This window comes from Chiloscyllium plagiosum, unplaced genomic scaffold, assembly GCF_037043375.1.
Source record: "Chiloscyllium plagiosum isolate Xiang-an unplaced genomic scaffold, Cpla_swu_hap1 HiC_scaffold_27, whole genome shotgun sequence".
Taxonomy (NCBI): Eukaryota; Metazoa; Chordata; class Chondrichthyes; order Orectolobiformes; family Hemiscylliidae; genus Chiloscyllium; species Chiloscyllium plagiosum.
Window position 1 is genome coordinate 91439106 of NW_028270165.1, and position 10146 is coordinate 91449251.

Sequence of the window (10146 nt, forward strand, 5' to 3'; positions counted from 1 at the left end):
GAAAGATCACTTTTATCTAAGTCACAATGTTTAATCCCAAACGGAGCAATTAAGTGCAAAAGTTACTTTCAACCATTTAATAAAACACTGCAAATTTTATTTCGTATGAAAATACATTCATTTTATAATTTGGATAAGATCTTTACAAAGGAAATATATTAAACGGGTTGACAACAGTTATGCAGCTATTATTTGCCAATTGACCAACTAATTGAAATAATTTCAGAATAAATGAGCTTCATTATTATACATTGAGATATTGCATATCTTGGCTCTCACCCAAGTATTCTCCGAAGAAAAAAATGCATCTGGATAGGGACATGAATAGGAAGAATTCAGAGGGATATGGGCCAAATGCTGGCAAATGGGTCACTAGATTAATTTAGGATATCTGGTTGGCCTGGACTGAAGGGTTTGTTTCTGTGTGCTCATTACAGACGCCCCTCTTCTGGGATCCCCATACCAGCTGTTATTTTCATGAAATAATCTGACAATTGTTGACTTCCATCAACCTATTCCATCCGGAGAAAATTCCTCTCTCTGCAAAGTGTGGTTCAAGTTGGCAAATTCAATCCTCCTCCGGTCCTCAGGAACACAATCTATAATGCGCAACGTTCTCAATACCTGTTTAACGTTCAGTGGGGAAACTATTTTAAGTCCAACAGTTACACAGAATTCCACCGAAATGTTTTTGGCAAATGTACTGCTCCCACGAGGTTAGAAATGGAAGAACATCTCTGTTCAAAGTTACTGTTCGTTTGCACTTTCAAAATTCCTTGAATTTAAGGTGTTCCATTGTAGCATTTAATTATGATCCATTAAAAGCAACATCCAGTCTCATCTGAGTGAGGAACCGACTCAACAAGCGAAATAACTTTTCTGTCTGCTCTTGAGATGTGACATCCTCCCCCTCTCTCTGTTGATGCAACAGGATTACCAGAGCTGGAAGTACCACTCTCAGAATACAATTGCTGATCGACAGTTTACTTCTGTTGCTTAACGTAAGGATTTAAAAGCTGCTAGCCCGATCTCGCACAAAGCACAAAAACAAACTGTGCCTGCACAGAGGAGAAATTTCACTTGGAATAGATCACAAAATAAGAACTGTTAGCAGTCCCACAACTCATGTTTCCCACGGACAAAGTTAAAAATCACTCAACACCAGGTTATAATCCAACAGGTTTGTTTGGAAGCACTAGCTTTCGGAGCGCCGCTCCTTCATCAGGTAGTTTTGGAGAATGAGATCATGATCACAATTTATATCCAAAGGAGTCGAGCGTTATGGAAATGTGACACATCAAACAATTTTAGATGAAATCCTTCATCTTTTAGAATAGGTTTCTGCTCTTTGGTTTGTTAATCCCAGAACTTGTTTTTTGTTACCTTCTCAAGAATGTCATTCAACTGCAGAGCTTTTCTAACAATAAGTGTGAATTCTGTCTGCGTCTGAATGTTGAGTCAGACTCACATTTTTCTACATTTAAATTACATTTTTGAGAAGGTAATTTACAGATTAGGGTGTAGAGGTTAGGGTGGATAGGCTGTGCTAAATTACCCATAGTGACCAAGGATGTGAAACTTAGGGTGGATTGGCCATGGGAAATACTGAATAAGGGGGTGGGTATGTGTGGGATGCTGTTCAGAGGGCCAGTGTGAAATAGATGGGCTGAATGACCTGTTTCCACATTGTTGGGATTCTATGACTCCCACCACAAAGGAGCATTTTATTGGCATCAATCCTGTCAAGCCCCTTTCAGAATTCTACTGGTTTCAATAAGATCACTTCTGGTTCAGAGAAGGAGACAGCACAGAAATAGACCCTTTGGTCCAACTCATCCATGGCGACCAGGGTTCCCAAACTAAACTAGCCTCACTTGCCTGCGTTTGGCCCAAATCCCTCTAAACCTTTCTATTCATGTACCCATCCAAATGTCGTTTAGACTTTGTAAACGTACCTGCATTGTCCACATCCTCAGCAAGTTCATTCCACGTGTAAACCGTCCTTTGTCAAAACTTTGCCCCTCAGGTTCCTTTTAAATCTCTCTCCTGTCACTTTAAAGAAATATGCCCCCTAGTCTTGAGCTCCCCAACGCTCAGGAAGAGCCCTTTGCTATTCCCCTTACCTCCACTCCTCGTGATTTTATCAATCTCCATGATGTCACCCCCCAACCTCCTGTGCTCCAGTGAAAAAAGTCCCAGCCTGTCATTATAACTCAAACCCTCCAGTCCTGGCAACATCCTGGTAAATCTTTACCGAACCCTCTCTAATAGTATTCTTCCTATTACAGGGACACGAGAACCATACTCAGTACTCTGAAAGTGGCCTCACCAACATCCTGTACAACCTCAACATGATGTCCCAACTCCTATACTCAATGGGGTCAACAATGAAGGCAAGTGTGCTAAACGCCTTCTTAACCACCCTGTCTCGCAGCGAAGCAACTTTGAAAGAACTGTGTACCTGAACCCCACCATGTCTCTCTCTTACAGCATGACACAGGGCCCTACCATTAACTGTACAAGTCCTGACCTTCCTTGCTTTAGCAAAACGCAAGCCCTTGCTTTTATTCATACCTCACTCATACACATGTGCTCTCTCAGACACGCACACATACACCCCCAACACACTCACAGGCATATACTCCATCACACTCTTATGTGCACTCATGCATAAACTCTCATCACTTTTTGGGCAAATTTGTATTGGCAGAATTATGTTTGCAGATACATTCAATTTTGCTCAAAAAGTGCACAGTCTGCAGGCAGTCAATCCATGTAATATTTTATGAATTCTTGCTTTGGAAATAGAACCAGTCTGATTCAAAATTGGGACATTGGCAGACTTGAACCTCACACCTTTATCTGGGCTGAGTTGTGACTTTTTTTTAAAAAAAACTGAAGTCATCTTGAGAATGTGAATCAAAAGATGTTATGGGATTTACATATTAATGAACTGAAACCTGCAACGCATTCTAAAAGGTGAAAGACTTAACAACAATCTTGGTTTGTTTAATATATCCTATCAGTTGCATGACACTGATCTTTTGCTATAAAATCTGTGTCTTATGATCCTGCTCCACAGCAGTGTTCCAAAAGCTCACACTTCCAAATAAACCTGTTGGACTATAACCTGGTGTTGTGTGATTTTTAACTTCGTTCAGGCGAGTCCACCACCGGCTCCTCCACATAATTTCTAGTGAGCACAACCCACATCTCCCAATGCTGCCAGTAAACTTTACAATGCCGATGAAATGACACACTCTGCACTCCTGAAAAATTCACTTTCTAACGAAACTGGCTGCTCATTTACTGATCCATCTGATACGCGACATTGGAAGCTTAGTGCAGAAAGCTGAAAGAAATGAGCAGCTTTAAAACAAAAACCTTGGAGCTCAAAGCTTTCAATGAGAGTCTGAGCCGGGGGTAAATTCAGGTAACTTTTATTGAGATCCAACTTTGTTACAGCTTCAAACCCCCTCAGCAAAAAGGCAGAGAAAAAGTAGCTGCTTTTTAAACCGTTCAAGGTCAAAGCGCACACGCTACCCCACCACCCCCCAACCCACCTCACTTCTTTACTATTGGTCACCACCAAGTTGTCCCTTTGTAATTGGGTCCTTGGTACAGCCTTAACCTGGAGGAAGTGTTGCCTCACTCAGCAATTTCAACCCATACCCTGTATCGTACCATCTGCTGCAGTGGGATTCAAACCCGGGAGCCCCTGAAACTGGGTTGATAGTCCAGTCGATACTGGCACTCAGCCATCACGCCTTCAATCCCCCTGCAATGGTACATGAACTCCCTGGTGCCTCCGGAGGTTGGTAGAGCTAGCGAAGCCCTTCCCGCACAGGGGGCAGCTGAAGTGCCTCTCTCCTTTGTGGATCCGCTGGAGGGTCAGCAGGCTGGAGGCTTGGGTAAATCTCTTCCCGCACCCGGGGCAACTGAAGGGCCTCTCCCCCATGTGGACCCGCTGGTGCCTCAGCAGGGTGGAGGAATCGCTGAAGGCCTTCCTGCACACTGGGCAGCTGAAGGGCGTCTCCAGAGTGTGGATCCGCTGGTGGGTTAGCAGGGTGGAAGAAGTGCTGAAGCCCTTCCCGCAAACGGGACAGGGGAACGGGCTGTCCCTGGTGTGGCTGCGCCGATGAGTCTTCAGGACAGATGGGACACAGAAGCTTTTCCTGCAGTCGCCATACTTCCATCGTTTCTCCACAGGGCTGGATTCCTCGGGTTTCTCCATGGCCGAAGCTTCAGTTACACACAAATGCGTGTGGAGCCCCTCCCCACAGTGAATTCCTCTTCCCAGGCCGTAGAACTGTTTCAGGGTCTTCACTCAGTGCACTGCAACAGTATGGTCTATGATCCAGTCCCACGGATGCTGGAAACGTACTCAAACAGGAACCAAAACTTTGCTCCTTCTCACAGAATCATAGTTGAAAATCGTTGCGGTCCCAATGGATTGAGTGACTGTCAGACATTGACGTCAAAGTGAGGACTGCAGACGCTGGAGAGTCAGTGTCGAAAAGTGTGCCGCTGGAAAAGCACAACAGGTCAGGCAGCATCAGAGGAGCAGGAGAGTCAATGTTTCAGGAATAAGCCCTTCAAATTTGTTGATTTTGAAGCTTCAGTCTTCAGATCTTCAAATACACTGTTAAAAACAGGTTACAAAAGTCATCACTATCAGTGCAGGGTAGAAATTCAGAACAAGCAATTCTACTTTCTGTGGAATATTCTATTCTTTAGCTGTTCCACAAAATTCAAAGCACTCGCACACCCTCTTCCCCCTCTGTTCTCACTCTGCTCTATCTAATTCTCCTGAAGGTGCTGATTCAGGATCTTACAGGGGCAGAAAAGCAAAAACGTCAAGACTGACATCTCTCTGAATTTTGGATACCTCCACCTGAAAGTTAATATCTTTCACAACACTGGGATCCTGCCGAGAGTGAGCAGGTCTGATTTTGGGAAGCAAAAAAAAAAGTGTCAATTCAGGGTGAACCTGCAATGCAGTTTCTTGAGAAAGGACCAGACACAAAATGATTATCGACCCCGGGAAGGTGGGAGTAAAATGAGACGTCAAGGCATTAACTCCAACACACTTCAGTCAAACGCTTCTGCTCCCAGTCAGGGCAAAACATGTTCTGAAAGTCCAGCCTTCACAACCACACTCCTGATTCCACTGAAGACAATTAGAGTCACAGAGCGCAGAAACAGACCATTTGGCCCAACCTGCCCAGATATCCTAAATTAATCTAGTCACGTTTGCCATCACTTGGCCCCTATATGGGCTGGGTGCTGGCAGCTGGGACTAAATTGTGTTGGCTATCTTGTCAGCAAGGATGCGTTGGACCGAAGGGTCTGTTTCTGTGCTGTACATCTCTATGACTCCAGTTGCATTTGCCATCACTTGGCCCTGACCCATCTGAACCCTTCATTTTCAGATGCCCGTCCAGGAGCCTTTTAACTTGTCATCGTATCAGCACCCATCACTTCCTCTGGCAGCTCACGCCATCGTTCAAGCGACTCCATGTTGAAAGCGGTATGCCTTAGACTATATACAGGCCCAGGAGGGTGAGGTCTGCACCATTGTCCGAGATAAATGCACTATGGGCATTCCCGATCTGACTGGCAATATTACTAAGATACAAGAAGAGATCCAGGTATTCCTTGACAGAATGACTGAAGGGACCAGTTGGGGAAACTGCAGATCGGGTTGATGGTACAATTGGCTTATCAATTTAGCTATGTCTGTTTGTCGGTATTGGTATTGTTAGGTATTTAATTGCTAGGCTTATGAGGTCCCTTAGTGATAAAGATTTGCCCCAGAAGATGCTCCTTTTGCGATCTGATGGCTCACCCACACGTGTCGATGGCGATGATAAATATGACCAGATGAGCTGCGAAGACGGTGGTGCCACTCTACAGGATGTTGATGGCTGGACCACCTTGAAGGGCATTCGTTTGGAGTATCCTTCACTTTCAGTGATCGTGGTGCAATCAAAGGGAGGAATGAGGATGTGGGCATCTGGGTGATAAAGTCTATAGCCTTAAAACTTGTCTTTAAACATTCAGACTAAAATGTAATGCTGAATTATTAAATACATTTACTGCACTAGAAAATAAACTGGCAGGAAGGCTCAGAAAGAGGGCAGAACTTAAAGATAGGGACACCTGGGCTCACCAAGTGATAACAGGATGCTGTAAGGCAATTAAGAACGTTTGCCTCAGCATCGGTGAATCTGTGTGAACAGGACCCCAAGTGATAACATTCACAGCCGTTCCCTTGTGAGACCATTTTAGTGCTGAGGCTGTTGATTCCCGTAGAAAATTAACTCTTAGTGTTTATCTGCACTGGATTGAAATGAATTGCATTTTGGGACTTTCTGATGATATTGAGTAGCCATTACTGGTTATTAAATACAAACTCTGTAAAAGGAAATATTGATAAAGCTTTACCTTACTTGCTGCAGCCGAAGCTCCAGCGGAGGAAATAGGCCGCGGGCACACTTCCGGCTTCGGGATGGCCACGCTCCCTGGTCCCGCCCCTCCACCTCCAAGGTGACGCGTAAGCCCCGCCCCCTCCAAATGCAGATCGTAAACCATGCCCCTCTGTGTAAACCGCGCCCACCCAGGTGTATTTGGAAGCACTAGCTTCTGCAGCGCTGCTCCTTCTGCGGGTAGCTGTGTTGCAGGATCATAAGACACAGAGTTAACAGCAAAACATCACAGTGTCATGCAACCGATGCAATATTTGGAACAAACCTGGACCGCTGCTGAGTCCTTCATCTTTTAGAAGGGGTTGCAGGTTTCAGTTCATCAATATATAAATTCCAGAACTTTAGATCAGATTCCCTACAGTGTGGAAACAGGCCCATCGGCCCAACAAGTCCACACCGACCCGCCGAAGAGCAAAACACCCAGCCCCATTCCCTGTCACCAAACACTACTGGGCAATTTAGCATGGCCAATTCACCCTAACTCACATGTCTTTGGACTGTGGGAGGAAACCCACGCAGACGCGGCGGGGGGGGTGGGGGTGGATTGAACCGGGGGCTCTGGTGCTGTGAGGCAGCAGTGCTAACCACAAAATAAAGAGGAATAGGGATGTAAGGCAGGATTTCAGGGAGCTAGCGTGGAAGCTGAGGGCTCGAACAAACAGAGTGGTTATCTCTGGTTTGTTACCCGTGCCACGTGATAGCAAGGCAAGGAATAGGGAGAGATATCAGCTGAACACGTGGCTACAAGGATGGTGCAGGAGGGAGGATTTCAGGTTTTTTCAGGATAATTGGGACTCATTCTGGGAAGGTGGGACTTGTACAAACAGGACAGTCTTCACTTTAACCAGAGGGGTACTAATATCCTGTGTGGGAAATTTGCTGGTGCTATTCGAGTGGGTTTAAACTAGCTCAGCAGGGGGATGGGAACCGAGGGTGTAGCTGCAATGTACAGGAGGATGAGAGTAGGAAGGACAGGGACAGGATTTCAGGGTCACAGGAATGTGCTGGCAGACAGTGAAGTGATTTGAAGTGTTTCTACTTCAACGCCAGAGTATCCGCAATAAGGTAGGTGAGCTTGCAACACGGATAGGTACCTGGGACTTGGATGTTGTGGCCATTTCGGAGACATGGAGAGAGCAGGGTGAGGAATGGATGTTGCAGGTTCCAGGGTTTTGATCTTTCATTAAGAACAGCCAAGGCGGTAATAGAGGGAGAGGCGTGGCCTTGTTAGTCAAGGATAGTATAACGGTGGCTGACAGAACTTTTGAAGAGGACTCATCTACTGAGGTAATGTGGGCTGAGGTTAGAAACAGGAGAGGAGAGGTCACACTGCTTGGAGTTTTTTTTATAGGCCTCTGCAGAGTTCCAGGGAGTTGGAAGAGGGGATTAGCAAAATTTTTTAGGGTAGGAGTGAAAGGAACAGGGTGGTCATTATGGGGAACTTTAACTTCCCCAACATTGACTGGAAATGCTTTCACTCTAGTACGTCGGATGGATCAGTTTTAGTCCCGTGTGTGCAGGAGGGCTTTCTGACACAGTATGTTGAAGGGCCGACAAGAGGGGAGGTCACACTGGATCTGGTGCTTGGTAATGAATCAGGCCAGGTGTTTGATTTAGTGGAAGGTGAGCACTTTGGAGAGAATGACCATAATTCAGTTAGGTTTCATTTAGCGATGTAAAGGGATAGGAACATGCCACAGGTCAAGAGTTATCGATGGGGCAAGGGCAATTATAATGCAATTAGGCAAGACTTAGAATGCATAGAATAGGGTAGCAAAATGCAGGGGATGGGAACAATTGAAGTGTGGAGCTGGTTTAAGGAACAGATATTGTGTGTCCTTGATAGATATGTTCCTGTCAGGCAGGGAGGAAGTGATAAGGTAAGGGAACCGTGGTTTACAACAGAAATTGCATCTCTTGTTCCAAAGAAGGAGGAGGCTTATGTGTTGATGAGGCAAGATGGTTCAGAAGCGATGGAAGTTACAGATCAGCTAGGAAGGATTTAAAGAGACAGTTAAGAGCAAAGAGAGGACATGAACAGTCTTTAACAAATAGAATAAAGGAGAACCTAAAGTTTTCTATAGGAATGTGAGGAATAAAAGGATGATTAGGGTAGGAATAGGGCCAGTCAAAGATAGAAGGGGGAAGTTGAATGTGGGCCCTGTGGAGATTGGAGAGGTGTTAATGAATATCTCTCATCGGTCTTCATTCAGGAAAAGGAGAATATTGTAGAGGAGAAGAATGAGGTACGAGATATTAGACTTGAAAGGATCGAGGTTAGTTGCACACAGATGTTATCATTTCTAGAAGGAGTGAAAATAGGCAAGTGCCCTGGGCCGGATGGGATTTATCCGAGGATTCTCTGGGAAGCGAGGGAGGAGATAGCAGAGCCTTTGGTTTTGATATTTGAGTCGTCATTGTCTACAGGCTTAGTACTTGAGAACTGGAGGATTGCAAATGTTGTGCCCTTGTTCAAGAAGGGCAGCAGAGATGACCCAGGTAATTATAGACCAGTGAGCCTTACTTCTGTTGAAGGAAAGCTTTTGGAAAGGAATATTAGAGATAGGATATACAATCATCTAACAAGCAACAATTTGACTTCAGATAGTCAACATGGTTTCATCAAGGGCAGATTGTGTCTCACAAACCTCATTGGGTTTTTTGAGAAGGTGACCAAGCATGGAGATGAGGGTAGGGCAGTTGACATGGTGTACATGGACCTCAGTAAAGGTTCCACATGGTAGGCTGTTGGAGAAAATGCAGAGGCATGGGATTGAGGGTGATTTAGCAGTTTGGCTTTCTGAAAGAAGGCAGCGAGTGGTGGTTTATGGAAAATATTCAGCCTGGAGTCCGGTTACTAGTGGTGTGCCACAAGGATCTGTTTTGGGACTACTGCAGTTTGTCATTTTTATCAATGACTTAGACACAGACATAGGTGGATGGATTAGTAAATTTGCAGATGACACTAAAGTCGGTGGAGTACTGGACAGTTTGGAAGAATGTTATAGGTTGCAGGGGGACTTGGATAAACTGCAGAATTGGGCTGAGAGGTGGCAAATGGAGTTCAATGCAGCTAAATGTGAGGTGATTCACTTTGGGAAGAATAACAGGAAGGCAGTGATCTTGGAGTCCAGGTGCATAGATCCCTGAAAGTTGCCACGCAGGTGGATAGTGCTGTTAAGAAGGCACACGTCGTGTTAGGTTTCATTCGTAGAGGGATTGATTTCTGGAACTGCAATATCATGGTGCAACTATACAAAACGCTGGTGCAGCCACACTTGGAATATTGTGTATAGTTCTGGTCCCCATATTTCAGGAAGGATGTGGGAAGCATTGGAAAAGGAGCAAAGGAGATTTACCAGGTTGTTGCCTGGTCTGGAGGGAGGGTCTTATGAGGAAAGGCTGAGAGACTTGGATCTGTTCTCATTGCAAAGAAGAAGGCTAAGATGGGATTTGATAGAGACATACAAGATGATCAGAGGATTAGATAGGGGAGACAGTGAAAGACTCTTTCCTAGGATGCTGATGTCAGGGGGCATAACTTCAAATTGAGGGGTGATAGATTTAAGACAGATGTTAGAGGCAAGTTCTTTATGCAGAGAATGGTAAGGGCGTGGAATGCCCTACCTGCTAAGGTAGTCAACACAGTCACATTCGG

General features: G+C 45.1%; 4 protein-coding genes across 12 annotated transcripts in view; 3 read left to right on the plus strand and 1 right to left on the minus strand.

Annotated features, from left to right (window-relative positions):
• Positions 1 to 10146, plus strand: part of LOC148145001 (uncharacterized) — a 197924-nt gene that overhangs the window by 67632 nt on the left and 120146 nt on the right. The window lies entirely within an intron of this gene.
• Positions 1 to 10146, minus strand: part of LOC148145003 (endogenous retrovirus group 3 member 1 Env polyprotein-like) — a 467418-nt gene that overhangs the window by 41690 nt on the left and 415582 nt on the right. The window lies entirely within an intron of this gene.
• Positions 1 to 10146, plus strand: part of LOC148145004 (uncharacterized) — a 74645-nt gene that overhangs the window by 14412 nt on the left and 50087 nt on the right.
• The window catches only part of LOC148145005 (uncharacterized), a 162643-nt gene that overhangs the window by 9065 nt on the left and 143432 nt on the right, over positions 1 to 10146 (plus strand). The window lies entirely within an intron of this gene.